Raw genomic sequence first — 27295 nt, forward strand, 5'->3', positions numbered from 1 at the left:
TTCTGAATTAGGAGTCATCACCTTGAAAAAGGATCTTGAAGTATTATTGTGGAGAATATATTGAAATCCTCAGCTCTGAGTGCAAGCAGAATGTTAGTAAGTATTGAGAAAGAACTGAAGCATAAAACTGAGAATATTATAATGTCACTGTATAGATCTATGGTGTAACTGCAACTTGTGCAGTTTTGGTTGTCCCATCTATCAAAAAAAAAAAAAAGATATAGCAGAACTCAAAAAGGTGCAGAGAAGGGCAACAAAAATGACTATGAGAAAATGCTAAACAGGTTAGGGCTTTTCAGCTTGGAGGGATATGATAGAGGTTTATCAAATCATGAATGATGTGGAACAGGTAGATAGGAAATGGTTATAATAGTACTAAGACTACTGAACATTCCATGAAACTAGTACATAGCAAGTTTAAAACCCCTGTGCAGGGACTGATCACAGGGGGGCGGAGATGTAGCTCAAGGAAATACTGAATTTCTAACATAGGGGAGCCCGTGAAGTCGAAAGATGTTTCTCAAGAAAAGTTTTGTGAGTTCCAGGGCTGACTGAAGACCCGGTAATGGGATGAAGTATCCCATCTTCGAGAAGCGGTCGATTACGACCCAAATCACCGTGTTGCCTGGTGATAGAGGAAGATCCGTGATGAAATCTGTTGAAATACTGGGCCAGGATTCAGTAGGCACTGGGAATAGCTGTAGCAAGCCCCAGGGCTTTCCTGTAGGTGGCTTTTGTTGTGAGCAGGTGGGACAAGAGTCCACATAACTCCGGGAGTCCTGTACCATGGTGGGCCACCAATAATGTCAGCGAAGCATCTCTAGTGTCCTGGCATGGCCAGGGTGGCCTGCTAGTTTTTAGTCATGGGCCCACTTTAAGACCCGTTCTTGGAGTCGGCGAGGAATGACAGTCTTCCCAACTGGGACAGTAGTAGTTGCTGCTAGGGATATACAGGCAGGATCGATGATATAACTAGGAACTTCTGGAAGGACTTCGGGTTGAAAGGATCGAGTCAGTGCGTCAGCTCGCTGATTTTTTGAACCAGGACGGAAACAGAGATTAAAGTCGAATCTCTCAAAAACCAAGGCCCAGTGGGCCTGCCGGGGATTTAGGAGCTGGGCCTCCTTGAGATGCTCTAAGTTCGTATGATCCGTGAATATAGTGAATTTGTACTGCACCCCTTCCAACCAGGGGCACCATTCCTGAAGAGCTAACTTCACTGCCAGTAGTTCACAATCGCCAACTGTGTAGCGTTGTTCTGTGGAGGTGAACTTGTGCGAATAGAAGGAACAAGGAGTTGATTTGCCTGTGGACGAGTATTGGCTTAAGACAGCCCCGGCTCCAATAGCTGAGGCATATACCTCGACTATAAATGGATGTTTGGGATCTGGGTGATGGAGACACGGGCCAGAGCTGAAGGCATCTTTGAGCCTCTGGAAGGCTGTGATGGCTTTCGGTGTCCAGACTCGGGTATTGGCCCCCTTCTTAGTCATCGATGTAAGTGGGGCAACCCAAGTCTGGATGTAAGGAATAATTAGCAATGAAGCTTCAATAATAGTTCGTGAAGCCTAGGAATCGTTGTAAGGCTCGAAGCCCATCTGGCTGAGGCCAGTCATGGATTCCTTGGACCTTCTCCGGGTCCATGGAAAAACCACGGTCAGATATTATGTACCCTAGGAAAGGTAGATGAGTGCATTCAAACAGACACTTTTCTAGTTTAGTGTAGAAATAATTTTCTTGTAATTGTTGAAGGACAGTATAAACATGTTCATGGTGAATTTCGATGTCCTTGGAGAATATTAGAATGTCGTCAAGGTAGATTACAACAAACTTGAACAGGAGGTCCCTGAAGATCTCATTCATGAGACGCTGAAAGGCAGCTGGGGCATTACAAGGCCTGAAGGGCATGACCACGTATTCATAATGACCATCCCTCATGTTAAACGCTGTCTTCCAGATGTCATCAGGTTGAAAGCGTACTAAATTGTACGCACCTTTCAAATCCAACTTAGTAAACATTCTGGCGCCTTCGAGGTGATCAAATAATTCACTGATAAGGGGTAGTAGAAAACGGTCTTTGCGTGTTATGGTGTTAAGACCCCGATAGTCAATGCAAGGGCGAAGTCCACCATCTTTTTTCTTCACAAAGAAGAACCCCGCTCCTGCGGGCGAATCAGATGGTTGAATAAAGCCCTTTTCCAAGTTTTCTTTTATGCACTCTGACATAGCCTGCATCTCAGGCTGTGACAAGGGATAGGTTCTGCCTTTGGGAGGCATCATGCCCGGCAGCAATTCAATGGGACAGTTGAACTTACGTAATGGAGGCAAAGTGTCTGCTTTCTGTTTTGAGAATACATCACTGAATTCTGCGTACTGAGGAGGTAGACCAGAAAGCATTGTGGACTTCAAAACCAGGATCACAGGAGACACTGGCTGGAGACAGGTAGCTTGGCATTTCGAACCCCACCATACCAGCTGCAGGTATTGCCAGTCGAACTGGGGTTCGTGAGTCTGGAGCCAAGGCAACCCCAAAATTACCAGATGTGTTGAGCATTTTAACACGTAGAAGGATATTTCTTCTTTATGGGGTGTGCCCACTGACATGTGAATAGCCACGGTCCAATGGGTAATGAGACCAGGAAGATGCTCTCCTTGAATGAAAGCGATATGGAGACTCACCTCTAATGGTTGAAGAGGTATTCCCAAGATTTTGAAGATATCATCCATAATGAAACCTCCACTCACACCAGTATCAATAAGGGCAGTGGTGGCGAACGTGTGGGTCTTGATGCCCAGGGATACTGGAAGCAGGAGTTGAGGGCCAGAAACAGTTGCACCCAAGTTCGGGACTCCCGCCGGGCTCAGGAATTGCAGTTTCCCTGATGGACCGGGCAGCACTGCAGACGATGTCCAGAAGTACCACAGTAAAGGCAAAGCCCTTCTTTTCTACGGCAGAGATGTTCAGTGGGAGACAACTGTCCCCGATTCACCTCCATGGATTCCAAAATGGAGGAAGATGGTGGTGTTATGTTCCTTGCAGGAGTGTATGGTACACTTGCAGGCCATACTGGAGAAGAGCTTGGAGCCTTTACTTCTAGGCGTCTTTGCCGGAGGCCATGATCGATCCTTCCGGCAAGCGAGATCAGGTCCTCTAGAGACATGGGAGTGTCACGGATGGAGATCTCATCCTTTAGAGCAGACGAGAGTCCATCTAGGAAGATGGCTTGTAGGCAATTCTCCTGCCACTCAAGTTACATAAGAACATAAGAACAAGCCCAGCATCCTGTTTCCAACAGTGGCCAATCCAGGCTATAAGAACCTGGCAAGTACCCAAAAACTAAGGGGTAGATTTTATAATTCTACGCGCACGCACACTTTTGTTCGCGTACCAGGCGCAAACAAAAGTACACCGAATTTTATAAGATACGCACGTAGCCACGCGTATCTTATAAAATCTGGGGGCCTTGTGGGGCAAGATGGCGGCTTAGGCAGACGTGTCAACGCTGAGCTCCGTTACCTGCAATTTGTTTCAGCAAAAAATGCCTGCCAAGCGGAAAGGCAAGCTCCAAATTTTTCCCTCGGATATGGAGCTTATGGCTGCCCAGCATCTCATAACAACTTACATGACTGTGAAGGACCAGGAGAGTGGGGGAGCAAACTCCGTTGAAAGTGCTACCGAGGAAGCGTTAGCCTTTCCAGGAGAGGTGACTCTCAGCCCCCCAGATCCTCGGAGGCCCGAAATTGCTCTTCCCCCCCCCCCCCCCCCGTCCGTCCGGAGGCCGCTGAACCACAGACACAGGAAGTGGCTCTGTTGGAAGCAGCGCAGGGAGGTCAGAAGGCGTTGGCAGCTGAAACGCCGAAACAACTTTCAGCAATCCCCGGTACATCAGGGGCGGAGGATATTGAGGAGCCCCCCGTATCAACCCCGATTCGGAGAGAGGATGAAGAAAGTTTAAGGAGTGCGTTTGTTACAACACAAGGGGGAAATCAACTGGCCGGAATATCGCCGGTATTAAAAGCGGGTGAGTCTTTATTGAAACCCCGTTTCTCAATGCCGCCCAAACCAGATAAAATAACACTAGAGGCAATTTGGGACATAATGGCGGCGTTGGTCAATTCGATCGGAAACTACCAGGATAATATGGAAATTATAGAACATAAAGTGGAGATATGTGAAAATCAGATAGAGGAAATAAAACCAAAATTGCTAGTAATGGAGGCTGATGTAAAGAAAACACAGGAATGTAATGTGAAGATTATAAAGGATATCACTATGGTCTCGAGGAGGCTGGAATCCATGGAGAACTATTCCAGACATTTAAATCTGAGATTCCTGAACTTTCCGAAAATCGTTGGTGAATTGCCATATATTACATTGAAAAAATATCTTGCAGAGAATTTAAAATTTCAAGAGGGAGAAATTCCTCTGATAAATAAATTGTATTACTTACCAAAGTCAAATAGAAATAAAGAAGTCTTGCAATTAAATGTTAATGTGAATGAAGGGAACCTAACTAGATTTCTGGAGGATTCTGCCTTAGAATTCTATGAAACAGCTACTTTAATGGTATCTTTTATAGCGGAAAAAGATATTAATGAAATAATGAAACGGTACTTTAAAAATATCTTGGTTCAATTTAGGGGGACTTCAATACGTGTTTTCCCAGATTATGCACCCATTACGCAAAGCAGGAGACGTGAGTTTCTTGCAATGCGATCGCAAGTAATAGCACTTGGTTTCTCCTATGTTTTAAAATACCCGTGTAAATGTCTTGTTAGGTCTGCAAAAGACATATTAGCTTTCCAATACCCTGAGCAGTTGAAGTCATTTATCAACGCTAGGAAGGTTATATCTCCTTCGGTAATGGTGCCATAGACGAGGATTTAAAAATATATGGTAATCTTCTACTACGTTAGGCTGGTTACATGCAAAAATATGTTGTTTTGTCTTATACTTCCTGTGGTTACTGTCCCCATTGATATATTTCTTTTGTTGTTAAATGCAATATGTAAATGAGATGATGTAAGAGAAATTTCTTTGCAAAATTATGCTAAGATTGTACATGTTGCATTTCTTTTCTGTAGTAAGTTAACACTAGCTGTAATTTTGAAAATCAGAAAAATAAAATAAAAGAAAAGAAAAATAAAAAAAATCCGGGGTCGGCAGGCTCAAGGGGGTGCACATTTGTGCAACTTGCGTGCGCCGAGCCCTGCGCGTGCTGCCTGTTCCCTCTTAGGCCGCTCCGAAATCGGAGCAGCATCTGAGGGAACTTTTCTTCCACCTCCCCCCACCTTCCCCTCCCTTCCCCTACCTAACCCACCCCCCCAGCCCTATCTAAACCCCCCCTACCTCTGTCGCAGAAGTTACGCCTGCTCGAAGCAGGCATAACTTTGCACATGCCGGGCCGGCTAACACGCGCCGTGTTCCGGTCCGGAGGCCGCAGCCATGCCCCTGGAATGACCCCGGGCTGAAATCATGCCCGCGGCACTGCCCCCGGATGACGCGCCCACCGCGTTAAGCCCCCGACACGCCCCCCCCAATGACGCACTGTCCACGTCACGCCTCCTGACACGCCCACCCCAAGAAAGCCCCGGGACTTATGTGCATCCTGGGGCTTTGCGCGTGCCGGAAGCCTATGCAATATAGGCTCGGCGCGCGCAAGGGGGTTTTTAAAAGGCTTACACGCATACCTTATGCGCGTAAGCCTTTTAAAATCCGGCCCTAAGTCTATTTCATGTTACCGTTGCTAGTAATAGCAGTGGCTATTTTCTAAGTCAACTTAATTAATAGCAGATAATGGACCTCTCCTCCAAGAACTTATCCAATCCTTTTTTAAACACAGCTATACTAACTGAACTAACCACGTTCTCTGGCAACAAATTCCAGAGTTTAATTGTGCATTGAGTGATGAAGAACTTTCTCCGATTAGTTTTAAATGTGCCATATGTTAACTTCATGGAGTGCCCCCTAGTCTTTCTATTATCCGAAAGAATAAATAACCGATTTATATCTACCCGTTCTAGACCTCTCATGATTTTAAACACCTCTATCATATCCCCCCTCAGTCGTCTCTTCTCCAAGCTGAAAAGTTCTAACCTCTTTAGTCTTTCCTCATAGGGGAGCTGTTCCATTCCTCTTATCATTTTGGTCGCCCTTCTCTGAACCTTCTCCATCGCAATTATATCTTTTTTGAGATGCGGCGACCAGAATTGTACACAGTATTCAAGGTGGGGTCTCACCATGGAGCGATACAGAGGCATTATGACATTTTCCGTTTTATTCACCATTCCCTTCCTAATAATTCCCAACATTCTGTTTGCTTTTTTGACTGCCGCAGCACACTGAACTGACGATTTCAATGTGTTATCCACTATGACGCCTAGATCTCTTTCTTGGGTGGTAGCACCTAATATGGAACCTAACATTGTGTAACTATAGCATGGGTTATTTTTCCCTATATGCATCACCTTGCACTTATCCACATTAAATTTCATCTGCCATTTCAATGCCCAATTTTCCAGTCTCACAAGGTCTTCCTGCAATTTATCACAATCTGGTTTTGATTTATCTACTCTGAACAATTTTGTATCATCTGCAAATTTGATTACCTCACTCATCGTATTTCTTTCCAGATCATTTATAAATATATTGAAAAGTAAGGGTAAGGGTCCCAATACAGATCCCTGAGGCACTACACTGCCCACTCCCTTCCACTGAGAAAATTCAACTATTTTTCCTGGCACTGAAGTTTCCCGGATCGCCCCTGGAGCCCTTTTTAAATATTAGGGGTTATATTAGCTATCCTCCAGTCTTCAGGTACAATGGATGATTTTAATGATAGGTTTACAAACTAACTACTGCTTACTAGCTGCCTTACTGACTATTTAAAAATACAAACATTCTAACTTCTGTTTATTTACTGCCTTACTATTAAAAGCACAAGCACACAAATACACTAAATAATATTATCAAATAGTTAACTTTGCCCCAATACTTTTAAAAAAGACAATGCCACAAGCAAAAACTTACTGATTCCTTTCAGCCACCAGCAAGGTGATCCTCTCCTCTCAGTGTTCCCACTGGATTGTTCTGTGGCTAAGGTTCGGAACTCCACCACATATTCAGAGAGGGTCCTTGACCCTTGATGAAGATGGAGTAGATTGTGGCCGGCGATAGCCATCCGACCAGGATCTCCAAAGGTCTGATTGAAGAGAGTAATGAAGTCAGACATCTTGGAGATGATGGGATCAGAACGTTCCCATAAGGGAGAGGCCCATGCCAGGGCCTTCCCTTCCAACCTGGACAGGATGAAAGGTGACCTTCTTGATCTCCTTCAAAAACAAGGAAGGCTGGAGAGCAAATTGCATAAAGCACTGATTAAGGAAGCCACGACAGGAGTGTGGACTCGCAAGGCTGCGAGGGAGACAGGACCAGGACCCGCTGTATGACTCCAAAGGTGAGTGGTCCCATGCGCGGGACGACCGCGGGTGGGGTGCGTAACAGTTTCAACAATTTTCGGGAGGACAAGCCCATTAGCATTTAAAAGCCAGGGAATGAGCAATAGGGGAGTGACCATTTGGATACTTCCCAATGACCCGGATTAGCCATGTTCAGAGGCAAGATGCTTTTCTTAAAGATAAAAATTAACTTCCAAGCTTGTGATGATTAGACTAATTTATATTAAGTCACATTACCTTTGTTCTTTCCTTTACCTGACTTATTGTCAAATAATACTTCAGGCATGCTAAATCCATGCAGTGAGGATCTCTCTCAATAATTAAACAAGGCACTCCCTGAAATCACTGGCAGCTTCCTCCAGCACATCAAGGAACACAAAGCTGATTTTTTGGGATATTATATTGGTGTTGTATGGGTAACAACCACATAGAACTATTTTTGACTAGTACGCTGAGCATGCCAAGGAGGAGTAGGTCATAGTGGAAGCATTTGTAGCACTGAGGTGTGATTTTTTTTTATAAAGTAATTCCTTTCTATCCATTACAGCTCTATTGAAGACTCTTTACAACAGTAGGGTTCCACTTTAGCTTTCTCGGTAAGCACAGACCTTTTCAGCAGACAAGGCTACAGATGACATTTTCTTCTGGTATTGATTCACTGACAATAATTGTGCCTTTGGCAATGTTGTCTGTCTAAGTTTGGGTCCTTTGCCCCTTTTCTTTAACTTGGGATGCTGGATATACCTTCCTTTCTTCATTGTCTGGTTGCCTTTTTTTTTTTTTTAGTTGACTTACCCTTTTGTCTGCCCTGAAGGTGACTGGACAGTGCAAAGTCACATGAGACGATATACAGTGTTATTTTTCATCTGTTCAAACAACAGATCTACAGTAATTCTCTAACATGAGAAGAAAGTACTTTCAGATTTGTTTTTCATATAGAGAGATAGCTATTTATAATTCATCCAAAACTGAAAAAAAAAACCCAACCTAACTAAATTGTTCTGCAAGTACAAATATGAATGCTGACAATATTCCAGTGACTGGGATTTACTATTGTGGTTGATGAGTATGTTACATATTGTATACTGCCATGCATTGCACTGTCAATATATGAAATATCACGGCAAGTAAAGTCTAGCAATTTATTCTAGTAGTAAGCCAGACTCCTCTAGACTTGCTTCCCTTTTTATGTCTGCCTCTAAGTTATGTTCTTATCTTTCCTTATCATCTGTTCACTTTTATCTTTAGAACCTTTGAGAAATAAGATCCAAGTGGCTACACAGAATTGATGGATGCCACGCAGATGAATATCCAAGGCCTCCGGCATGGCAGCGTGTAATAACCCGCCCTGAGGGTAGTTATCTTGAAGCAGCAGGACTACACACATTTTATTGTTATAATGGAAATGGATCAATATGGTTTTGTTAAAACATTTTGAAGATAGAATTGCTGACATATTTTCTACAGCACAATAACGTAAAGAAGTGCTGAACCAATGAGCATGATGGTGAACACGACTGTCATTTCCCTGTCACACCGTTACATTCTTCATCTGCATTATTAAATCCTTTGCTCGGCCTCAATAGATAAATTTGCCCCTGCACCGTTACCTAAATGGATAATGAATAAACATTATAATTATACCTTATACAATCAGAAATCATTTATCCATGCAGCAGGTTTGGTATTAATTGAATCCACAGCCCAGGGTCTTTTGGATAAATTTTATAAAATAGTACAGAATAGCAGAGGAGATGTCCCAGTTGGCCAAAGTGTAGTGCTCTGCAGCACTGCCAGTGCAGGAAATGCAGTTCATTTCCTATGGGTATGTTGACTGATACAGCCTGTGTATGGGGCTTAGTGGGTCTGAATTGATGTCATTGTTCTCATATGACATGTATGATGATATAAAGCAACACCATGAGAGAAAATGCTAATCTAGTGATTTTGAATTCATCATCATATTCAGAATTAGGAAGATTTCTTTTTTTGCTGTTGCAGAATTATATATACATACACCGCAATTTTTTTTCTTACCTACTGGGTTACCTACTGGGTTACCTACTGGGTTACTTCTTATTTTGACGGTTGTTCTTACCTACTGGGTTACCTACTGGGTTACCTACTGGGTTACCTACTGGGTTACTTCTTATTTTGACGGTTGTTCTTACCTACTGGGTTACCTACTGGGTTACTTCTTATTTTGACGGTTGTTCTTTACTCTCTCTCACGCTACCTATCTTTCCCTCTCTTCTCCTGTCTCCCTTACCCCCCCCCCCCCTTTTTTCTGGCCTGCTCCCATCCCCTGCCCCCTGTTTATTGTAATTTCCTCCTTTAATTGAGTTACTTGTAAACCGGCGTGATGTGCTATACGAACGTCGGTATATTAAAAGTTGTTAAATAAAATAAATAAATAAATAAATAAAATAAACTACACAGAAAGAGCCTCCTATGTGGGACATATCAGAAGCTTTGCTGAAATCCAAGTACATCACATCGAGCGCTCTTCTTCGATCCAATTCTTTAGTCAACTAATCAAAAAATTCAATCAGATTAACCTTCCTTACTAATACCACTGCCACTTGCAGATCACCATCAGGCTTGAGACCAGACATGAGGGGAGAGAGGGCTGAGTGTGCATGGGCCGATGGAGATGACTACTGCTTCCCTCCCTTCACTCATGACAGAACCTACCAAAGAGAAAAATGCTGCCCCTGTCATCGGCCTGCCCTCTCTTCACACCAGTAATCATCCACCTTTAGCTCAGGAAAATTTGTTGCTGATCCTGGCCCAAGGGGATGTTTGGAGGAGGAACTCTTTGAAGAGATGGCTCAAATGAGGAGGGGATTGAAGGTTTGTCAAGTGGAGAGGGATTGGCTGTGGAGGGTAAGAGAGAGAGGATATAACAGAAGATTGACTAAGGGATATAAGAGAGAAGTTGTTGGTGAGAGGTGATCAGCTGGGGAATACGAGAGAAGAGATTGCAGTGGAGGCAGTGAGATTGGGAGTTGAGAGAGGGGATAGGGGATAGGGGACGAGACTGAGGAGGGAATGGAGATGGGTGAGAGGGAGGAGATGACAGGGGATCCGTTGGGAGTTAAAAGAAGGACATAGCTGGTAAAATGCAAAAAGGCTGAGGAGGGTAAGAGAGATGGCATGGGTGATGTAAAAGGGCATCAGCAGGATAGGCAAAGGGAGATGGGGTGGGGGTTCCTCTGGAGGGGAGTAAATTAAGAGAGGAGGTCTGCTGGAGGGGGTGGGTGTTGAGAAAAAGGATAGACTGCAGAGGGTGGAGGTTGAGAGAGGGGATCAGTTGGAGTGCAGGGATGGTGAAAGTGGAGTGTTTGTTGAAAGGGGGCCACACCCCTCTAATTTATTTTGGTCTTCCTGTAGGGTCATGAGAATTTTCAAGTGCTAAAAATGGGGTCAGACTGGATAAAAGTTTGGGAAGCCTTGAAGTAAAACCTCCACTGTCCCAGAATAAAAGTCTATCTTATAGGGCAGAGCTTTCCAAAGTGTGTGTCGCGACACATTAGTGTGTTGCCTGCAGTCTGAAGGTGTGTCGCCTGGTCCACATAGCAGCAGGGAACTACAGCAGGAAGATCGGCGGGGCCATGGTGGAGCTTACCACACCACGGCCCAAAGAAAAGGGTCACGTTCACTCCTCCTCCTTCCTGTCTTCGCAGCCCCAGAAGAAAAACGTTGCCGGAGCCGCGTGGGCAGGAAGGAGGAGGACAGGGGCGGATTGGCCTATCGGTGGATTGGGCTTCCCCCGGTGGGCCGGTCACTCCCATCATGTGTTTTTTTCTTTTTAAACAAGGATTCCCACCAAAGAAAATAAGAAGGGTTGCTGCAGCCCCCCCAAAAAATCTACAAAATCGCAGTAGAACCGATGAGGCCACGCTTGAAGTGAGGCCTGTGGGCTGCATCACAGTTCATTCTGCTGTGCCTGAAGAGCCCATCCTGCCACGGCATGAAGAGAGATCTGCAGGGCTGCTGAAGAGGACTTGCATGCAGGGCCAGTGCGCCACCAGTCTGGGGGCGGCGATGACATGACTTCTCCTTCTTCTTGTCCGCACGGCCCGGAAGAGGAAGTGGTGGGTCTGCATGGGTGGGAAGAAGATGAGGCCATGCAGGAAAAAGTAGAGCGTTGGCTGTTGCAGGCATTGGCTCCAAGTTCGCGCGGAGTCCAAGAAGCAGCAGTTACACCTCTCCCGTCTCAGCCTCCACCTCCATGCAAGTGTATTCCCCGGGCTGTCGTAGGAAGAGGCATCAAGGGGCAGAGGAAAATCAACAGTGTCGTCCCCCGTCCCCCCCGCAGAAAACAGAGCAGCATCAGCCCCCTCGACCTCAAGAAAAATGAAGAGGTCCTCTGCCATGGGGGCTGAAAGAGGAGGCTGCTGCTGTACTTCTACTGGGGAGGGGGGAGGAAGTGAATGAGCGAGAGCATGTGTGTGTGTGTGTGTATGTCTCTGTGAGGGTATGTGTGGGTGAAAGAGCATATCTGTCTATGAGAGCATGTGCATGTGTGTGTGTGTGTGTGTGTGTGTGTGTGAGAGCATGCATGACTGTGTATGTCTGCATGTCTGAGACAGCATGTCTGTGTGTGTATCTGTGAGATCATGTTTGTGTGTGTGTCTGTGAGAGCATGTCTGTGTGTGTATCTGTGAGATTATGTGTGTGTGTGTGTTACTGTGTCTGAGAGCATGTTTGTGTCTGTGTGTGTGAGAGCCTGTTCTATGATTGAACATGTGTGTTTATATGAGAGAGAGAGATTGGGAGGAACAACCCCTCACCTCTCCCCTGCTAATTCACAACAATCTCAGGGCATCTGGAAATCAAAAGATTCCAGGTATGAACAACCAGGGATTTTTTATCCTTTTTAAGTATTGCATAGTGTTGGAAATATTTTATTGGTTTGAAAAATTTATATGAGTTTTCAATTATTAGATGATGTTCTAAATGTCAGCTGTTTTGAAATATTCTTTTTATTAGTATGGTTTTACTTCTATTGATCCTTTATATTTACAGATTTTGATGTTTTTCAGGGATTGTAATACTTCTGTTTTTCCGTTGTTGCACTGCATAATAGTCTGGCCTGTTGTGGTTAACAGTTCAATTTTTGTCTGAATGTTTGTAATAATACTTTATGGTTACTTTATTCTGCATTTTTGTGAGGGTCTGTTTGTATTTTGCATCTGTGACTGAGTTGATGTATTCTGCTAGTGTGGAGGTTCTGTGTAGGGATCTGTAGCAGCTTGGCTTTTTCTGTTTTCATAATAGGAGGCAGCAGAACGGGCTTCAGTGCCAGTAGCAGTAATCAGCACCTCCCAAATATCCACATGGCAGCAGTGACAGCAGTAGCAGAGGAATGAGAGAGGCTCTGAGGTTGATGGCAAAAGAAAGAGAGGGGTTCTGCCTTCAGTGTATGCGAGTGTATGAATGGGAGTCTGCCTGGGGGTGTATGTGTGTGAATGCATGGGTGCCTGCCTGAGGCTGTATCTGTGTATGAGAACAAATGGGTGTCTTCCTGGGGTCTGTCTGTGTGAGAATAGGTGCCTGCCTGTGTGTGGTGTATTTGGGTGTGTGAGTGTGTGTGTGTGTGTGTGTGTGTGTATGAGAATGAATGTGTGCATGCCTGGGGAGTGGGGAGGGAGCAGTGTGAGAATGAATGGGAGCTGCCTGGGGGTCAGTGTGGGTGTAACATTTTGTAATCCACAAAACTTTATGTATATATTTAAGGAAACATACATAAATTGTTGAAATACGTTTTGTTCGTTTAACCTTTAACCTCTGGTTTGCTAGTAGACTGAATTACTGTGTCGTGAAATTATGTTTGCCTAAAAAGTGTGTCACCAACATGAAAAGTTTGGAAAGCTCTGTTATAGGGCTTCCTTTCCTTTCTGTGCTTGGTATACTGCTCTCCAGTAGCCAGTAAGCCTGTGCTTCCTTCTGGTCCCTAGTGCTTGAGGGCTGGCAGAAATATTGATTAGTGGAAGCTGTAAGTTCTTGAAAAGCTGAAATCCCTGGAAACTGCTATTTCTCCCTGGAAGTGATGTCTTGATTATTATAATCTCTCATACCTGGTTCATCTATTCAGCAGCAGGTAAAGGTGTGGTGCAAGTAGAGGTAGCTCTTAAATTTAGGTGACATCTTGTTAAGCCAGTAAAGGTAATAAGTTGTTTGGTAAAATGCAGCTAGTTTCTACTCACAGTATGTCTGGTTGCTACTGATAGTGGTATGTTCAGGAAGAGATTGATTAAGAGCTTAGCCAAGGCCAATAAAATGGGGCTTGGCTTGGAAGGCGTCTCAGCCTGCAGCTTTAGCAGTGGAGCAGGTTTAGGATCAGGAACCCAGGAAAGAAGTGTGGAGCAGAAACACTGGAGCAGGACTGCAGTGCCAGATGCATGGTAGGAATACTAAAACAAGGAACATGATCAGATGAGCAGATGCTCCAGCGGATGTATTCCGGGAGACTGTTGTACCAGCAAAGGTAGTGTCACTGTTTGTGTTCTAGTTATACAGAATCACCAATTAGGGCACACCCTATCTTGGACCAGTGAGGATTTCTGAGGGCATGTTTAACGCCCTGGCGATTGGAAGGCAAATATCCCCTGGTTTCTCCATGATTTTGTGGCTCCTCTTCAACTTCCCAGCTGCTGTCCTCCTAGGGTTGCTGGTTTAAAACCATGTGGCACCTGCTGGCATCTAACAAATCTGTGTATAATGCTGTATTCTTATCAATTAATCTTTGAAAGATGCTTGAATAATTTCAGTGGCTATGGGCACAATTATCAAATATGGATATATTTGCTTTGCTTTACTCTAATTACATTTCTATTTTTCTTCAAGTCCACAAATATAACTGACTTTAGTTTGATCTAGACCAGTGGTCCCCAACCCTGTCCTGGGGGCCCACCAGCCAGTCGGGTTTTCAGGATATCCACAATGAATATGATTGAAAGAAAATGTGCATGTTATAGAGGCAGTACATGCACATTTTCTCTCATGCATATTCATTGTGGATATCCTGAAAATCTGACTATCTGGTGGGCCCCCAGGACAGGGTTGGGGACCACTGATCTAGACAAGCATTTCTAGAATTTTACAGTAGTGTCTTATACATGCAATACTCTCCTGATTACGTTCTATGGAGTTGAGCCTTTTAAGTACTTTCAACAATTTTAAATGAGGCAGTGGTGTTGGATGAAGGATGGCAAAGAATTTATGGCTTCTTACATTTAATCTGAGCAAAGATCATGGTGTAAGGGTGCTCAGATGGCTTCCTCTGCCCAGGTCCATGTACTGGTAGCAGCAGGCAAGCAACTCTGCACAGCAAAATAAAGGGATTATAAAAACTCAAAGATATAGCAATGAATGATGATAATGCATGACTCGATTCAGAACAAAAGCCATGAGACACACATAGGATGTTGTTATTTTTATTCACCAAAGTCAATGAACAACTTTCTGCCAGAAATGTTTCCAATTCACAAATTTGAGTGACTGGAGCACTATTTCTCCTAACAGAAACAATCCGCAGCTCTTACCCATGTTAAGAAATGGTCAGTGTAGTGGTATCATACTGAGCTGACTGTCAGAAAATATAACTGAAGAAGTATGCTTGCCGTTTCTTTGCCTTTGCTCTTTCATTGTAGCAAAAATCTAGAAAGCGCTCGTAACATTTAAATTCTCAGAATTTTTTTAAAATACATTTTCCCACATATTCCCACAGCAACACTGTTACATCAACTAAAGTCACTCTACTTTAACCTTAAGAACACCGGCATACAAATAACACCTCCGCAGAGTTTTCCTGATTTGGATGCTGGAGATAATTTTTCATGACATTTCTTGCCAAGCTGTCTAAGAGAACTGTCTGAGTCATACAAAGCAACATCCAACCCTGTTAAATGTCAGAAAATAAAGGTTTTAAGAAATATAATTACACACAGCCCTTCTGGAAAGCTATTAAAGCAACCATACTAACAATTTTGTTAGGATAATTCAGTTGGCAGTTGCAACAAACAGAATCAAGTTTACCTTTTCTTTTTGTTCTAATGCATGTTTAATTCTTGAAGAGATATTAGTGCGTAAAGGTTTTGAAAGGGCCTCCTACTTAGTTACTCCTACCTTAATTTATCTAAGAAAACTGGAGATGTTGGGCTAACCTTCCATTGAGACCCACACATCAGATTGCTATAAGTAAAATATAAACTAGCCAAAACAACTCATAATTGAACTCAGCCAAGAACACCATGGGGGAAAATATTTAGAAGCTCAGATTTTATTAAGGGAAATATTAAATCTCATAGATGTTTTTGATTAGTTGACCAAAGAATGAGATCAAAAGAGGGCACTGAATGTGATTTACTTAAATTTTAGTAATGCTTTGGACACAGTTTCACATAGGAGACCATAAATAAATTGAGTATCGTAGATGTAGACCCCAAGGTAATTAATTGGGTTAGAAGTGGTTGAACAGTAGACAAAGTTTAGCGGTAAATAGAGTTTACACCCAGAAAATAGGAGTTATAATTGGACAGCTTCGGGGGTCAACCTTGGTGCTGGTTATGTTCAATATTTTCAGAAGTGATAGTGATGTTCCTTGTTCCAGCACCCTTCTGTTCCAGCGTCTGTCTGTCCCTGTCTCCCCAGGTAGTACCTTTTGATATATGGGAAGCCTAACATGAAAACTTTGGCTCAGACTTTGGTTCACTCAGCTTATCTAGAATCCTTTGCTGTCTCGCCTAACTCAAACTGCTAGCATACAAGGAACTCAGACTGACCCGAGCTTGAATGGCTTCTGGGAGACATCTGGAATGAATTCAGACCTATTCAGATATGATGGAGGGTCATGAGGTCACAACGAACACATGGACCAAGCTATGTTCTCACAGACTACTGTCTCAACTTGAGGGGCCCAGGGTAACTGGAGATCCCCATGAGATTAGGAGTCTGATCAAAGGACTGGAACGAGTGACAGAACAAAGAACTACTAGGATAATTGACAGCCATCATCAGACATGTGGGTATCTGCTAGGCCTAATTGGATCTCAATATGGGAGGTGGGACCAGGGAATCTTAGACATAGGTTGTCTGATATGGACACAGGACACGTGTACCTGATACTCTATGCAGTCCTATTAAGGATCATTGTATGTTTTACCTATAAAAAGTTAGCACTCACTGACAAATGCTGAGACACGCAGGGAGAGCCTTTAGAAACATAAGGCTCCCACTCTGTGTCTTCCAGAGGTCTTATATGATTGGCTTTTAATATTAAATAATAAACTTAACTCTGTCTGTACTAGTGGACCTCTGTCTGTATTCTTGGGGCAGCACTTTAAAGCTGATTATTCAACACTTTGGACTGACTCTCTGGTACTGACCTCTGCCTGCTTCATTGACCATTCTGATCACTGCCTGGATTCTGACCTTTGCCTGCCTTCGTGACCTTGTCTGACCTCTGGAACCTGACCCCTACTTCGTTGACTACTCTCGGACTGATTCCTGGTATCTGACTCCTGCTTTGGCTGACTTCCCTTGGACTGATCCTCGGAACCTGACCCCAGCTGCCATTGAACACACCTCCTTGATTCTGGCTCTGTCCCTTGTCTTGTCATCGCCTATGCTGTATTGGCCTTCTCTGATACCCCAGGCCTACAGTATAGTAACAACCGCGCTCCCTTGCTACTGGTGGGCACACCTATACTTCCTCTCTGGGAGATCCTGCAAGGCCCACCTAAGTCCAAGCGGCCCAGGTCCCCAAGGGCTCCACCCGGGGGGACCATGGGCTTCCAGTGGTGAAGCTCCTTCTAGTCTCTGTCTCCTCCTGTGCTCCACCCCCTGGAAATGAACAGAGAACAAAATGGTAAATATCTATAGTGTAACCACACCTTCAGTACTGTGTGCAGTTTTGGTCACTCTTATCTCAAAGAAAGAGTCTTTCAGGTATGTTTGTTTAAATTATGTAGATTAGGCTCTTAATTAAGGATCAAATTCTGAATTTGTTTTGTTATGTTCTTGTTTTATGTTTATGTGAATTTTAGGTGTTGTTAGGGAGGAGGAATAGCCTAGTGGTTAGAGCAGTGGGCTAAAAACCAGGAGACCAGGGTTAGAGACCTGCTGTCGCTCCTTGTGATGTTGGGTAAGTCACTTTACCCTCCATTGCCTCTGGTACAAAACTTAGATTATAAGCCCTCTGGGGATAGGGAAATACCTCTACCAACATATCTCATATCAAATGTTGGTAGAAATAAATCAGCAATGTTTATATTTGATAATTTTGGTTATTATTATTATGATTGCACTTCTTATCTGTACCACCTCTTGGGTAACATATCTGATCAAGTGGGTTATTAAGTTTTAATAAATGAAATGAAAATGAAAAGGTACAGAGAATGGCATCAAAATTGATAAAAGGGATAGAATGGCTCCCTTATGAAAGAAATGGGATATGATAGAGGTTTATAAAATTATAAGTGAGGTGGAACATGACTAGGACAAGGGGACACTCTATGAAACTATAGCAGGTAAAAGATTTAGAACAAAGATTTAGCAAAATTAAGCTGTGGAATTTCTTGAAAGAGGACATGCCCTAGGCATTTAGCATAGTTTGTTTTAAAAGGGGTTGAACAAGTTCCTGGAGGAAAAATCCATTAACAATGATTAGCCAGTTGAGGATACCTACCACTTATCTGTGGGAGTCAGCTACATGAATTTGGATCTGTTCTTTAGAATCTGCCATTTACTTCCTAATGACCCAGATTGGCCATTGTCAGAGACAGAATGCTGTGCTCAATGGACCTATGGTCTGACTCAGCATGGCATATCTTATCTTCTTATTATTCATTAAATTCAAAGTCATTAATCAATATATATTTCACTACATATTCATTGTAATTTCTGTAAAATATTCAACTATGTTTTTTGTTTAGTATTTAACAGATTATTATTCTCCTCCTCCATAGTGTTCCTCAGTTTGTAGTTCATTTCTTCTCTCAGTCCTCTGTGTATCTAGTCAGTGATTTCCAAACTTATCAAGCTGAAAGCACACCCAACATTTTGTTCACCCTTCTCCGAACTGTCTCCATCCTATCTCTGTCCATTTTGAGATAGTCTCCAGAACTGAACACAATACTCCAGGTGAGGTCTCACCAATGACTGTATAATGGGATGATCACCTCCTTTTGCTAAATGGTTATTCCTCTCTCTATGCAGCTCAGCATTCTTCTGGCTTTAGCTATTGCCTTGTCATATTGCTTTGCTGTCTTCAGATCTCTAGACACTATTACCCCCAAGTCCCTCTCCTGCTCCGTACACATCAGTCCTTCACCCCCATCACATACAGCTCTTTTGGATTTTCACACCCCAAATGCATGACTCTGCACTTCTTGGCATTGAATCCCAGCTGCCATATCTTTGACCACCGTTCAAGCTTCCTTAAATTGCATCACATTCTCTCTACTCCTTCCAGTGTGTCCACTCTGTTGCAGATCTTAGTATCATCTGCAAATAGACAACTTTACCTTATATCCCTTCTGCAATGTCACTCACAAAGATATTGAACAGGACTGGTCCCAAACCTTTCCTTGTGGTGCTCCACTTAACACTGTTCTCTCTTCAGAGTAGGTTCTATTTACCATCACACGCTGTCTTCTATCCATCAACCAGTTTGTAATCCATGCCACCACCTTGGCGCCCTCTCACAAGCTTCTTATTTTATTCACAAGCCTTCTGTGTGGGACCATATCAAAAGCTTTGCTGAAATCCAAGCAGATCACATCGAGCGCTCTTCCTCGATCCAATACTTTAGTCACCCAATCAAAAAAATCAATCAGTTTGGCTGATAGGATCTTCCCCTGGTGAATCCATGTTGCCTCAGGTCAAGCAGTCCTCCTGATTGAAGATAGTTCCCTATCTTTTCCTTCAGCAGAGTCTCCATTAATTTTTCCCAACACCAAGATGAGGCTAACAGGCCTGTAGTTTCCAGCCTCCTCTCTGATACCACTCTTGTGAAGTGGAGCCACCACCACTCTTCTCCAATCACTCAGCACCACTCCTGTTTCCAGGGATCTATTGAACAGGTTATGCAACTGACCCACCAGAACATCACTGAGCTCCCTCATTATCCTGGGATATACCTCTCTGGCCCCATGGCCTTTTCCACTTTCAGTTTTCCAAGATCTTCCCATTAGGGATGTGAATCGGGTCCGGAATCATATCCGGAACCGTAATTGTGGGATCGGGATCGGGATCGGAATCGTAGCCATTTTTTCTCAGCTGCGACCTCCCAATCCCGATAAACTCACCCCAACCCCTAAAATCAAATTCTATATAATCCCCCCACCCTCCTGAGCCCCCCAAAACATTCTTTAAGTACCTGGCTATCCATAGCTCCTACCATGTGACAGGTGCCGACCAATGGCACCGATAGCCCCTGTCACATGGTAAGGGCAAAGGGCCATTGGCGCCATTTGGTTTACTGGCAGCCGATGGCCCGAGAGTGGGAGATCGCTCCTGGGATCCCTGCTAGACCAGCAGGTACTTTAAAAAGGTTTTGGGGAGGTCGGGAGGGTGGGGGATGCTAAACAATTAGATCTAAAGTGTCGGGGTGGGTTTTGGGGGGGGGGGGGGGATGTGTTCCCTTTCTCCCCTCCCCTAAAAAGAGATAGCAGGATCATGGATAGTGGCCATGCTGCTGCTGATGATGCTGAGAAGAGGAGGAGCCGGAGCAGGCCTAGACCAGGACCAGCGTTGGAGGTGGCGTCCAGGCCACAGAGGCGAGGCATCAGATCAGCCTCTAGGCTGCACGGGACCGGCGACAGCGGTGGGAGAACCTGCCCGCAGGCAGGAGTGCAACAACTAGCTGAAGCAATGAAGCAATTGCAGGAAGTAGTATTGTAGATGTCTCTGTTACTGGGAGATTTGTCGGTGGTTGTGGGACCCATTAAAATGCTTGAAACTTTGTTCGCTTTCCCCCATATATAGTAGGGATGTGAATAGTTTTTTGACGATTTAAAATATTGTCCGATATATTTTAAATCGTCAAAAATCGTTAGAGGCGATATTTAATAGGAATTCCCCCGATTTATCGTCAAAAATCGTAAATCGGGGGAAGGGGGAGGGGAAGGGGGAGGGCGGGAAAACCGGCACACTAAAACATCCCTAAAACCCACCCCGACCCTTTAAAATAAATCCCCCACCCTCCCGAACCCCCCCAAATTGTCTTAAATTACCTGGGGTCCAGTGGGGGGGTCCCGTTGTGATCTTCCACTCTCGGGCCATGGGTGCGTTGATAGAAATGGCGCCGGCGCTACCTTTGCCCTGTCATATGACAGGGCAAAGGTAGCGCCGTAATGGAAAATGGCCATATGGCCATATTGCCATATTACCGTATTGCAATATGGCCATATGGCCATATTGCCGTACTGCAAAATGGCGCCGGCCATACGGCCATTTTCCATTACGGCAACACGATTCGAGTGCAGGAGGTCGTTCCCGGACACCCGCTGGACTTTTGGCAAGTCTTGTGGGGGTCAGGAGGCCCCCCCAAGCTGGCCAAAAGTCCCTGGGGGTCCAGCGGGGGTCCGGGAGCGATCTCCTATGCTCGTGACGTCGGGAGACAGGAACCAAAATGGCGCCGGCGCTACCTTTGCCCTGTCATATGACAGTAATGTGATCAGTCAATGTGACTAGAACTTGTGCCCTATCCCTGATACCGGGAGTGTTGTCATCTTCCTGCATGCAGTACCATATCCCTGATACTGGGAGTGTTGTGATCTTCCTGCACACAGTGCCCTATCCCTGATACCAGGGGTGTTGTGATCTTCCTGCATGCAGTGCCCTATTCCTAATACCAGGAGTGTTGTGATCTTCCTGCACACAATGCCCTAACCCTGAAACCGGGAGTGTTGTGATCTTCCTGCACGCAGTGCCCTATCCCTGATACCAGGGGTGTTGTGATCTTCCTGTACACAGTGCCCTAACCCTGATACCGGGAGTGTTGTGATCTTCCTGCACGCAGTGCCCTATCCCTGATACCAGGGGTGTTGTGATCTTCCTGCACTCAGTGCCATATCCCTGATACTGAGAGTGTTGTGATCTTCCTGCACACAGTGCCCTAACCCTGATACCAGGGGTGTTGTGATCTTCCTGCACTCAGTGCCATATCCCTGATACTGGGAGTGTTGTGATCTTCCTGCACACAGTGCCCTAACCCTGATACCAGGGGTGTTGTGATCTTCCTGCACACAGTGCCCTAACCCTGATACCGGGAGTGTTGTGATCTTCCTGCATGCAGTGCCCTATCCCTGCTCAGTGCAGGAAGATCACAACACCCCCGGTATCAGGGATAGGGCACTGCATGCAGGAAGATCACAACACTCCCGGTATCAGGGTTAGGGCACTGTGTGCAGGAAGATCACAACACCCCTGGTATCAGGGTTAGGGCACTGCGTGCAGGAAGATCACAACACTCCCGGTATCAGGGTTAGGGAACTGTGTGCAGGAAGATCACAACACTCCCGGTATCAGGGATAGGCACAAGTTCTAGTCACATTGACTGATCACATTACTTTTTTTGTCAAGCTACCAACCGTTTCCATTTCCCATCCCCCCAACCATCACCTCAGTGGGAACCTTGGTAACATCAATAAATAAGAGGGCAGCCAGCCAATAGGAATACATATTCATTCCTAATTGACCTGAAAAGTGTCAATTTGTATCATTTTCTGTTAGTGCGCACTAACTCCCGGTTAGTGCGCACTAACCCGATTAACGATTTTTTAATGATAAATCATTAGGATTCCTATTGTATCGTGTTCTTTAACGATTTAAGACGATTTTAAAATTATCGGACGATAATTTTAATCGTTGAAAAACGATTCACATCCCTAGTGAACGGTTGCCTCGTGCTCTCGGCATACAATCAGAATAGAAAGGGTGATTGGCTAGGATCAAAGCAAGCTCATCACAATCATCCTCGCCTGGTCATTATTACATTTTTTAGCTCTGCACATAAAAGAAGAAATTATTCAAGTATATTGCTGAGTCATAAATGTGCAGCTTGACCGCTCATCAATCCTGATCTTTCAAGACTTATTGGCGGTGGTAGCAGCACAATGGAAATTGTTTTCACCAATGTGTACAATGTTGGTTGAACTGCATATCCCTTTTGCCTTGATGAACCCCACAAAACTTTGCATTATCTTTGCGAATAAACCTACTGTTTACGACTAGGTGAAAAGTGCAGGGGTCTCTGCAAGCTTTGGATTTGGGACCTGTCAGCGATTTCCCTAGACCTTAGTAGTCCGAGATAACGGCAATATTAGCGGAGGCTGGGAAAGTTATGTGAGATCATCGGCTAAGATTAATGACTGGTGAAGCTGTCCCACATCTCATCTCTCACATTTTCCATAAACTCAGTTGTGCCATGTCAATTGCTAGATGAAAATGTTTATGGTGCTTTCCTGTGTCGCTAGTGACTGTGGTACTGGGTTGAGCTGGATTTTGAAAACAGTCTTGGGAGAGCGATCATATGAAAGATCATATCATCATGATGTGGCCTGAGCCTCCAATCTATGTTGCAGACAAGAAGTTTTCTTTTTTTTCCTGGACTCCAGTTTAGTCTCACACTCTTGACTATGTATCTTGCCAAATATCTTCAAGTGATATGAGATGAAAGGAATATTGCTAGCATGTTTTATTTGCAAATATATCTTTAAAGTTAAGGGGCGTAGGACCCTTACCTATTGTAAGTGACCACATACACCTCTGCAGAGGTGATGGTGAATGGTGAAAGGTATATTGTTTTGGGGATGGTGCTGGGTATTTGAGGATGGGTGAGGGGGCATTGGGAGGTCAGGGGACAAGGGGAAGGAAGTGGAGGGAGGCAGGGTTTGGGGGAGGTCACTGATGGTCAGGAGCATGGGAATGGGCAGGTTATGGTGATAGTAAGAGAGAGGGTGCAATATGGAATGGAGTCTTAGAACTTCACTAAAACCCTTATGGCAGGTTATACAAACTTATATCTATTGGATTACAAAAGTAGAGTTACCTTTGGAGGGTTCGACTTTGCTTTTTGATGATTTGGGGGGGGGGGAGGGGGGAGATGACAGTCCTAGATCCATACACAAGACTTTATTGAAAGTAAGTGTTGGTTTGGCAAAAACAGTTATTTTAAAATGTTGGCTAATATCAGATATGCCAAATGTGATTCAGTGCAGAAAAGCCTTACACCAAATGTGTCTCATGGAGAATATATAGAGATCATAGATGTGATGGTAATGAAGCTAGCCTTTTTAACGTTGGATTTCTACTTACAAAGTTTAACACATAAGATAAGAAGTTTGATATTGAATAATCTCTTGTTATTTATTAGCCTAGCCCAATGTTTCATGTAACATAGATATATTGCAGATAGCAGACCTGCTGTAGGCGGGGAAAGGGGGTGAAAAGGAGGGGTGGTTAGGGTTTATTCTGAATTGATGTTTATTGTAAAAATCTGAATTTTGTATGTCAAATAGGAGTGTATAGAAATCACTCATCACCATATGTTATGTTAAAAGTGGATATTTTGAAAAATGAATAAAAAAGATTTGATCTTAAATATATTAAAAATACCAGTCCAAGTACAGATCTCTGATGCACTCCACTGTTTACCTTTCTCCACTGAGAAAACTGACCATTTAATCCTACTCTGTTTCCTGTTATTGTTCGAAGTAGTTGTGGACCCCTGGGTCGTAGTGAGAGTTGGCTCCACCCACAGGGAGGCCTCCTTAAGAGCTTGAAAGGCGGAAATGGCCTCAGGAGACCATTGTGAGGGATTGGCTCCTTTCCTAGTCATGGTAGTGAGTGGTGTCGTCAAGGTAGAGTAGTGGATGAATGAGCGGTAAAAATTTGTGAAGCCGAGGAAACAGAGGAGAGCTTTGAGCCCTGTGGGTTGTGGCCAGTTTTGTACGCTTCTAGTTTTCAGGGGGTCCATCTGAAATCCTTTGTTGGAAACTATGTAACCCAAGAAAGGAACAGACATTTGATGGAATGCGCATTTCTCAAGCTTGGCATAAAGACGGTTCTCTCGAAGCCTCTGTAGGAATCTGGTGACATCTACTTGGTGGCTCTGTGGATCTCGAGAGAAAATGAGTATGTCGTCCAAGTACACCACCACACATTGATATAGCATGTCTCGCAGGATCTCATTCATCATATTTTGGAAAAACAGTGGGGGCATTACCTATGCCTAATGGCATCACTAAATTCTCGAAGTGGCCATCACGAGTGTTAAAGGCCATCTTCCACTTATCACCTTGGCGAAGTGTACTAGGCTGTATGCCCTTTTAAGTCTAACTTTGTAAAAATCTTTGCCCCTTCAAGTCGGTCAAATAGTTCTGAAATCAGAGGTAAAGGGCATCCGTCCTTAATGGTTATTTTTTTGAGACAGCTGTAATTGATACAAGGGCAAAGAGATCCAACTTTTTTGCCAACAAAAGAGAATCCAGCTACAGCTGGAGACTTGGAGGGATGAATGACATCTTTCTGTAGATTTTCTTTAATATAGACCGACATGGCCTCAGTCTCTGAAAGGGAGAGTGGATATACTCTTCCTCTAGGGGGCTCAGTGTCTGGTTTTAATAAATTGCACAGTCGAAAGCCCGGTGTAGTGGTAGTATATCTGCTGCAGTCTTGGAAAAAACATCCTGAAATGAAGAGTATTGAGGCAGTGGTCCAGGTGGGCCGGTAGAGGTCGGCATGCTGTTGAAACCATTGCTGCCCAACGGCTTCACTCCGCCTACCTTTCTTTTTCTGCGACTCCTCCTGCTCCTCGTGGACGACTGGCTGCCGCGGCATCTGTCTGCCTTCCTCTCCGGCGTCCCCGGACCGCCATGATCCTCAGGTACCTTAGGGTGCATGCGCCGCGCAGCCCTCATCCTTATTTCCTCTATGGTGTGAATCTCAGGGGCGTCCCCCTGTGATGACGTCACGCTGCCCAGATATTTAAGCCTGTTGTTTATTGCTAGCTTCTGAGTTAGCAAGGGATTTCCTACAGATGGGATTCGCTCTCCGTACCCAGCTACTCTGCCTCCAACTTCTATTTTGGACTCTTTGCTGTTAACATGGTATCCGCTCCTCGGGGGGCCTATCTTCTTCTTTCAGGTCACTATCAGGAACCGGTACTCGCTCCTCGAAGGCCCATGTTCTCTGACTCGCTGCCTGTGTCCATCTCCTCTTCTACTTGGAAGAATTCGCTACAGACACCATCTGTGAGTACTACTACCATCTACTCCTCAGAGCTGTTTCCCTGGAACCAGGTACTCACTCCTCGAGGACCTGCCTCCGTTCCAGCACCAGTGCCATCATCTACAGAGAACTGCTGTGTGAGTACTTGCCAATGAGTCTCTGAGCCCAGGGATCTGGTACTCGCTCCTCGAGGGCCAGCTCTCCCTATCTCGGGGCTTCTCCATACTGGGGATTTTGTGAATATCTCAGTATACTCATTTTCTCAGTTCTTCTTCCTACAGCACTGCTACCGGAGAAACCGCTGTTCCAGCACCCTGAGGAATACTAGACCAGCCGGGCTCCATCTTCTACTCACTACCGCCACCTCTGGTGGCTTCACAAACTGTCTAATAAAAGATATAATCTGTGTTTGTGTGTCCAGAGCTGAGCCTGACCTGTGGCCCCTCATGGGACTTCTCCCCATGGGCGTGGTCAGCTGTCACAGTGTCCAAGAGTCCACCCAAACCCTACAAAACATAACAGATTGCTAACTCCATGGATCCAGCACAGCTCAATGCTCTGCAGGCCATTCCGGGCCTGGCCTTACGCATTGCTGAACAACAAGACGCACTGGAGAAAATCACTTCTGCGTTCCATCAGCTACACGCACAGAAGAATCAAGGCGTTACTTCCAGTAATGAAGGTCAGTTACCTGAAGTATCTGTAAAGACAACTGTACCTCTGGCTGCTCCAGTTCATTTCTCTGGAGAGATTCAAAGGACTAGAGGTTTCCTAAATCAGTGCTGCATGCATTTTGCATTACAGCATTCTCACTTCCCCCACGGCCTACACTAAGACTACATACATTCTATCTTATCTTGATGGAAGGGCCTTGTCTTGGGCCTCAACGCTGTGAGAACGTAAGGATCCAATTTTGCAGGATATTGAAAGATTTCTGGATTTGTTTAAGTCTGTCTTTGACGATCCTGCTTGAGTGACTGTTGCTGGTTCTACACTAGTGGACCTGAAGCAAGGCAACTGACCACTGGCTGATTTTGCAATAGAGTTTAAGACTCTTGCTACGGAACTATGCTGGGATTCCAAATGCCTGAAAACCCTATTCTTCAGAGGTCTGGATACTCACTTGAAAGACGAGCTGGCTGCTAGTGAGACACCTGATTCGCTGGATAAGCTGGTGGCTTTGGCTATTAGAATTGACCACTGGCTCCAGGATAAGTTGAAAGAGCTCAAGCCTACCACTAGACAGGTTCAGAAGGAGGTTTGTGCTAAACCTGCACTCCAGACAGTCCCAGCAATACCTATTGCCAGTGGAGAAGAACTGATGCAACTTGGTCGCAGTCACCTGACTTCAAAAGAAAGAAGACTTCAGAAGAGGAATGGTCTGTGTATGTACTGTGGACAGACTGGTCACGATGTCTCAACATGCCCAATTCGTCCGGGAAATGGACGGGCCTAAGTCCTGTGGGAGGACTGTTCTTAGGCCTTACCACGACCTCTCCTCCACTCTCTCTCCCAGTCTCCCTGATCTGCGGACCGTCCGAAGTTCAAACTCTTGCCCTGGTGGATTCAGGGGCAGGAGGCAACTTTATACTTCGAC

Source organism: Rhinatrema bivittatum, chromosome 1 (genome assembly GCF_901001135.1).
Source record: "Rhinatrema bivittatum chromosome 1, aRhiBiv1.1, whole genome shotgun sequence".
In the NCBI taxonomy this organism is placed as follows: Eukaryota; Metazoa; Chordata; class Amphibia; order Gymnophiona; family Rhinatrematidae; genus Rhinatrema; species Rhinatrema bivittatum.